Below are 7055 nucleotides of genomic sequence, written 5' to 3'. Positions count from 1 at the left end.
AAATTATAATATGGTCCCCTTCCATCCGCATGCTTCCCGTAACGTCGATTCCCAAGGTACGTGGCTCTAACCAATTTTTCGATAGGCTATTGTGTGGTGTGCGATCGCGAAAACGTGCGCGTTATTATGTGTGTGAATGAGGGCGTGCCTGGTTGCGCCAGACTTTAAAAATGTCTCTGCTGCTCGGTTGCGCACACTTGCACCACTTCGCCTTCCCACACACAATGCGATAAGATTTTGTCGGCACTCAAAGATAAGTAAGGATGTCTGCCTGCTGCTTTGTGACCGTGAGGCTGCGACAAGGTATCACCGCCGACTAGCCCAATTGCAAGTACTAATTAGCTCCCGAAGACTGCTGGGGAGTGCTTGACCACAGCATAACCACGTCGTTCGGGTTCATAACGTGTGAATTCTCATTAAAAATTTATGGCACACACCAACGTGCCTCCAACCAGCTCGACATTCCAATTCATGAAATGTCAGATGGTCGAAATTTCCGGAGCGCTCTACTACGGCGTCTCTCATAATCATGGTGATTTTGGGACGTTAAACCCCACATATCAATCAACCTATTCGAGTCAAGGAGCTACGTTGCACAGAACTACAGAGACAAAGGAGTGGAGGCGCGTTTCGGCTGCGCGAATGAAGAAGGGTGGCAGGGCGGCGGTCGTACGGCAAGAACTGCGCCGGGCTGTGGCGCGCGCGGAGGGCTCTACATGCGTGCAGGGTGGTTCCTTGCATCTGCCCGGACTGACTTAGTCAACCCATGACATGGAGAAAGAGACGCGATGGAGGAAAGGGATGGCACCGATAGCCGGGAAAGACTAGGGGAGAATGAAAATGGTGGGAGAGAGTGTGGAAAGGGATGGCACGACTTGTCGAGCAAAACGACGGCAGCGGCAGCCAGGTCAAAGGTGTATCGTCCGCCGCCGATGAGGCGCGCAAGCACGCATCGTTTTCGCGTTCATCGGGGCGTGAGGAGCGGCACGCTTTGGGCTTCCTCTTTCGGTACCGTGGGGTTATCTCCTTGCTCGTAACACGTCCTGCTGCCTATATATACTTTTTTCGCGTCCCCCATCACCCGTATTCGCAGTGCGTCATCGAAGGGATTGTTTCGTTCCGCTACGCAATGCCTGCCGGCTGCTCGGTATATAAAATACACACCTGCTTTTTTTTCGTATACAACAGGACATGACGTGAATACCCGTGCAGTTACTCTGTGCCATAGCACATATTCGTGCCGGTATAACGAATTTTTTTGTAGGCCTATCCTCGGCGCACGACCCGATTTGCCTGAGAAGTCGAAGGTTGACACACTTTGATTAGGCGCAGGAACTCCTGTTGGGTAACCCTTCTAGCGAGCCCTCTCTTTCTGGTGCTTTTTTTTATACTTGTATTTCCGGCAAGTGTGGAATGCCGAACGTCTGTAATGGGGTGCGGAAGGCAGCCTCACATAAAATTTGGTGGTATTGTCAAGCGGTATTAATCAGCGATTGAAGGAGCCAATTAATAATAATAATAATAATAATAATAATAATAATAATAATAATAATATAGGATCATTGATATGATGATGATGATGATGATGATGATGATGATGAATCGAACCCGCGATTTTCGGGTCAGCACAGCCCAACACCGTAGCCACTGTTCTACACTCTAAGCCAAAAATGGCCGAAATGGGAGCAACGGCTGTTTTTACTCCTTCAGAGCGACTGTTACTCTCAGAAAAGACCAAGCGGAACAAGATGGCCGACTTGTTCGAGAATGGGGGAGCAACTGTATTCATCTTAAGTTTGTAAGGGAGCAACGGAAGGAGGAACCGCTGTAAATGCTCTCGTCACGCAACGGTTACTCCCCGGCAGGACACCGCACACAAATATGCATGCCGCCCACATTGATATTCATCGGCCAGATTATTGTTTGTTCTGTGTGCCAAACTTCACCAAACCAAAACAGTGATTTATTTTAGCATCCGTAGATAATAAGATAGCAGCGCTGGCTGAACACAGAAGGCCTGAGAATACAGTACGGCAAATACCTAACACACGCAGCAGCAGAATGGAGAGTTGGCACGTCAAAGCGGACCGAACGCCGAAACACGTGCAAAACAACGATAAAAATAGCCTAGACACGCCGTTCGTCCGCGAAGTAAGGGCGTCAAAGTCGATCAAGCACCGAAACACGTGCATAAGGAGCCCCCCCCCCCCCCCCGGCCAGATATATCGGAGAAAAAAAAAAAAAAAAGCGGACCCAGACGCGCTTCTCGTCAGCCATACACTTAGTAGCACGCTTCACCGTGTAGTTTGAGGGCAGAATGACAAATCTGCGCCATCTGCGCCCGCACGACAAGTGTGGCGCTAGCGTAGCAAACGATGTAAGTTACAAAGTAATTTTTATTCAGTGTTTATGTTGACTAGCACTGAATAAAAATTATACTGAACTTTTTATGTTTATTTATGGGTTTTAGTGTACCTCAGTTTTTTTTATAATTGTATTAGGAGAACACACTGAAATCATTGCGCTGACGCCTGTGCTGCCACTGCTCGACGTTTTTTTTTTCGGCGCAACTAGGTTGGCGTTCGCACTACTCATATTCATTTGGTCTGTAGTCGGCGAGCACATGGACGTGCGGGCTTGTGAGCTATGTTTTGATCGTGTGTGTGTGTCGCAGATTTGCGTTTCTACTTATTCGTGATGAAGGTTAGTGTATATTTATCTTTATGGAGCGCGAAGTAGTTGTGGATTTTGCTGCCGGGTGGAACAAACACATCGTAAACACGTCTTCAGCTATCTGCAAGCCTGTTCGCTCGTCGGACAAAGGACTGTGCATGCATCAGCGTGCAGGTGAGTGGCATTTCCAGCAAGATTTAATGCTCTTACAACACATTGTTGAGTGGTTGCGCTATTGAAAGAGAAATGATTTGCTCTTATTCGCCGTATCCATTGCTTGCCGTATCGGACTAAATTACCTCTATTACCGCCTGCATACCCTCTTGCTTCCCCTGTCACCACTGCAGTGCCAGTGTACTTTTGCAGTTAAAAGTTCATTTCCGCAACACTACCTCGCTTGAAAAAACATTGGGGCGGGGTTGTAGCTGCATTCATACTGGCACTTTTCTACCATTGGCTTTATGTAATGTTAAGGGCTGAGTGTTGGGGCCTTGGGCCGCATTTTTTAGAGCTGTAAAGTGTATGTAAATCAGTAAGTGAACAAATCATTGTCGCATCACTTCACTGGCATAGCCAGGCGGTTGCGCACAGAATTTTTTTAGGCCGGGCGTAGGGAGCCCAAATTGACGACCATATTCGCTTGCCCGGCCTATTCAGATAAGCGGACCCCCCCCCCCCCCCTCCCCGCACGCCTAAAAAAAAAAAAAAAATCTGCCCACATCACTGCGTCCCTTGCTTCACCTCTGCGCTGAACGTACTATTTTATAAGCGCACCATCAAGCGAGCAGTTTACATATTGACAGAACAATTGGAGGAGGAATGACCCAAATCTTTCAGATTTCTTCAGAGATGCAAAACCTTAGCAAAACTGAGTATTGTGAAAGACAATCATAAATGCTGTATGTTCTCGTTAGCGTTGTCATTATTCTGCATCATGAAATCTTTATGCGCTGTGAAAACTTGGCATGCCGTTGAAGTCACATATCGACGTTAATACCAATCGACGAAAATTTCGACAACCTCAATAACACCGTTTGGGATTTGCCGCATGCACATAATTAGGCTGATTCCCACTTGGCTGTTCTTAACCTGACTTCACTGCTACCAAATGAAACAATATTTGATGCATGTCTTTTACTTTTTTTTCAGGGATATGACACAAATTTGGTTATACTGCAGATGCTCCCAACGATGCTAAAGTACAGAAAGCAAGTGAATTTTGGTAAGTGCAGACTTTTTGTACTACGTATATGAAAGCATCGCTTTTTAGGGGCAAACTGTGCATGTGTTGGCCAGAGAATAGTTCATCATGCCACATGGTTACACTGGCACTGACAATTCGACATGGCTCCGCTGGCCCGTGTGTGTGCTCACACTGTTACCGTTAAAATAAAATGTTTATGTTTTCATTGCAGGGATTGCTGTTTGTACTAAAAAGCCAACTGCCAAGATTTGTTTACGCTGGTACTCCTAAAAGTATGCTTTCCCTATTTACATGGATTTTGGCTTGCACAAAGCATAACACTTGGGCCTAGATTCACAGAGCTGTCCATGCGCAGGCCTTCATAACAGCGTTTCTTGACTTGCCTTTACCCTGTTTTCTGCAGATGTTTCGAGGGTTTAAAAGTGCCACAGCATGTTGACCTCCCCCACTCTGAAATATTCGCGTTCAAAGTTCCGCAAGAGTGGGCTTAACTTTCTTGTGCACCTCTTTGCTAGTCCAAGATACTGAAGTGTTATGCTCTTACTAGAGGTGGCAGAGTTTCTAATGTTTGTATTTCCATCACATTCACCAAGTATGCGATCTTGGCTTGACTTGTAGCACATACTCAACAAATGTCTTTGTGGCACATGTAGAAGGCAGTACAAAATAAATAGGCAGACATTCACACCGGGAGCTAACTTCTAATAATGCTTTTTTTTTTTTGGAAACCACGGTGTGCTTATTCCAATTTGTCTAACAAGCAGTAACCTGTTTGGCTGTGAACCAACAAGACGTTGAACTAATAGAAGCATCACATCTTGTTGCTCTCAAATATATATGTATTGGCAACCTATCTGTGACACTGTCAAACAAAGAATCAGAATATCTGTGCATGCCTTAAGATATATTGCTTCCTCGACAACCGAGTGAACAAATGCACCCTAGTTTACTAAATTTAAAGCATTTTTTCAAGGTAGCACGGTCTACATTTTTTGTCTATAGTTTTGTCCAGCCGTTTGCGTCAGGTACAAAGAAATATACTGAAGATTATCATGTAGCCTCTGCAAATGGTTGCTTTCAAGCAGGCTTTGCCTGCTTGGCTTGTGCCTACAGGTATTGCACAATTCAAGACGCAGCAGCGTATGATAGAACAGTAGAATCGAGAGCATCTATGTGCACGAGCTAAATAAGTATTTTAACATGAGCGGACAGTACTTGTTATTTGCCACACACATGACCACACTTAGAATGCCCATTGGTGAATGGGCTCATAGAAATGTCACTCAGCTGTGTATAGGAAACAAGTTAGCTGAACCTAAGGGTATCTTTAACTGCAACAAATATGCCTTGTTGAGGTGCTGCACATTTTCTTCCAGAATATTGCTGTCTGAGACATCATGTGAAGAGCGTCTACCACATCAGCATTTATATGGCTTGCCAAGTAACGTTTGGCCGAACCTTCCTTTTTTCACATTTCGTTTTGCAGTAGACATCCTAGAATGTAAGCGCTGCTGCAGTGTGTGTGACTCATTGTTATGAATTGATTCTGGCATGTTTAACCTCACACTTCTATTTTTTTTCTTCCAGCAATGAGATGCTTCACATATGCCTGCGGTGACGTTCCGCTGCGCTAGCCTGATGGAAACACCAGCAGCGAAACTTGAGTTCTTCAGAATTGGAGAAGTTGCCCTTCTCTCACCAATGATGACACAGACTGCCCTATGCTAGAAATTCAAGATTGTTTTTCCACGGATGACGCAGAAAACCTTTGATGTATTGTGTTTGTTTAGTGCTGGCTGTGGTGTGGCGAAGTCTACTTTTACGTGTGGTCACACGTCGCCTCATAAAAAGAACAATAAAGCATTTATTTTCCTTTCAATATTGTCCACTTTTTGTGTTAGAAGCACCCAAGCAGTGCTCTTCCAAGTAGCTCTCGCCATGTGTTAAGCGTGTGACAAGCATACTCGAGATAAATACTCATTTCCCCAAGGAGTAACTGGAAGCATGTGCAGTTGGTTTTCAGAGAGTAAGTGCGAACACGTGGGAGGAACGGTAAAGAGTAACTGTTGCTCTTAGAAGAGCAACTGGTGGGAGTAATGGTTGGTCGGCAGGGAGCAACTGGTGGGAGTAACTGTTGGTCTGCAGGGAGGAACTGGAGGGAGTAACTGTTCATCCCCCGAAGGAGGAACTGAAAGGAGAGCAACGGTTCCTCCCTCTGCCGTTACTCCTTTTAGGAGAGTAATGGGAGTGGCAATGCAATTGCTCCCTGAAAGGAGCAACCCCTATACCCCTGTTGCTCCGTTTTGGCTTAGAGTGTACTTAGGCGGAACCGAAGGAATCAAACTAGTCTTTAATTGATTCATGAGGTTAATTACAAAAACGTCGTTAACAGAGGTCAAATTAAGACTGCGCAAGGGCATATCCCTTGTTCATTCCAGATTGTGTAAATATGAAAGGGGCGCTTTGTGTATTAGCGTTTCCTATAGAGTATGCCCTCAATCCTATGATGGATTGTCATCTGCGGGTCATCGCCGTCAGCAGGCAAACGGCCGCACGATGTCATAGCTGGACAGGGAAGGCAGAGTGTTGAAGAGGTCGAAAGGCTAAACGGCTGCGCGTACCACGGATTGGTGCCTTGACCCGGTTGTAGATTAGGTGTAAATAGGCCGCGTGCGGCTTACGGTGTATTGTAAGTACACAGGTTTGATGGATATATTTATTGCATCACTTTGAACTAGACAAATAACACAAGCCTATTTGGACGAGTGCATCCATTTCAGACTCACATCGATATCTTGTTCACTTGATCGATCTCCCACAGGTATGCGAATTCTAACCGTTTTCGAACGTTCGAGCGCGAATTATGTTCGCATTGCCGCGAAAAATGCTGAAAAAACACACACATCGGGATGTGACAACACACATTAGCCGTATCACTACCGAAGAAGTTCGGCATTTCCATGGTAGAGCGCCAATGAGATAAAGTACGGGAAACAAGGCAACAGAGCATACGAGGTACTGAACAAAGAAATTCCGGATTTATGGCATGCAGGTAGTTCAACTACGATGAGAATGTTCGCAGCTACGTGGCACGCAAGGCGCTGTATTAAAGGATCCTATATACAGCTCTATACGTTGCGCCGTGCCCCATCATGACTGTCCGATTACTTTTTTTATT

The 7055-nt window shown here is 45.6% G+C and overlaps 1 long non-coding RNA gene across 2 annotated transcripts; it reads left to right on the top strand.

Moving 5' to 3' along the window:
• Positions 1-2591: 2591 nt before the first annotated feature.
• LOC142769106 (uncharacterized) lies at positions 2592-5756 on the top strand. 2 transcript variants are annotated; one of them, XR_012885662.1, is made up of 3 exons: positions 2592-2847; positions 3823-3895; positions 5465-5756. It is a non-coding gene; the product is annotated as an uncharacterized LOC142769106 (long non-coding RNA). The 2 variants fall into 2 exon arrangements; XR_012885663.1 differs by having other exon boundaries at positions 3823-4149.
• Positions 5757-7055: the final 1299 nt, after the last annotated feature.

This window comes from Rhipicephalus microplus, chromosome 8 (genome assembly GCF_043290135.1).
Source record: "Rhipicephalus microplus isolate Deutch F79 chromosome 8, USDA_Rmic, whole genome shotgun sequence".
NCBI classification, from domain to species: domain Eukaryota; kingdom Metazoa; phylum Arthropoda; class Arachnida; order Ixodida; family Ixodidae; genus Rhipicephalus; species Rhipicephalus microplus.
The sequence above is the reverse complement of the archived record's forward strand: the minus strand, read 5'-3'. Positions and strand labels throughout refer to the sequence as shown.